Source organism: Phalangium opilio, unplaced genomic scaffold, assembly GCF_054372755.1.
Source record: "Phalangium opilio isolate 3A_F unplaced genomic scaffold, DU_Popi_V2 ptg001675l_1, whole genome shotgun sequence".
Classification (NCBI taxonomy): Eukaryota; Metazoa; Arthropoda; class Arachnida; order Opiliones; family Phalangiidae; genus Phalangium; species Phalangium opilio.
Window position 1 is genome coordinate 189,288 of NW_028324261.1, and position 591 is coordinate 189,878.

Below are 591 nucleotides of genomic sequence, written 5' to 3' on the forward strand. Positions count from 1 at the left end.
ATCGAGATGAAATCACTTTTAATGAGTGTTTTATAGGGAATTAAGCTGAATTTGGTCAAAAATTTCTCCTGAAAAAAATGCATTCAAAAAAGTACCGAAAAAATCGCATGTTTTTCTTCTTCAAGATACAAAATCCGTGACAACGATTTCTTATTGAAAAATTTAATTTTAACAGTTTTTTGATTGAATATCGTTACATTTGCTTGAATTAAAGCAAAAAGTATAAAAATAATGGTTTCAGTGAATATATTTGTAAATAGTGAAGAAATACTCAAAATATGCTTCGTTGGTGGTGAAACGTCGATTTTTAAAATGTTATTAAAAATCGAGGTACATTTTTAATTATTGTTCAATCGAGATGAAATCACTTTTAATGAGTGTTTTATAGGGAATTAAGCTGAATTCGGTCAAACATTTCTCCAGAAAAAAATGCATTTAAAAGTGTACCGAAAAAATCGCATGTTTTTTTTTCAAGATACAAAATCCGTGACAACGATTTCTTATTTAAAATTGAATTTTAACAGTTTGTTGAATGAATATCGTTACATTTGCTTGAATTAAAGCAAAAAGTATAAAAATAATGGTTTTCAG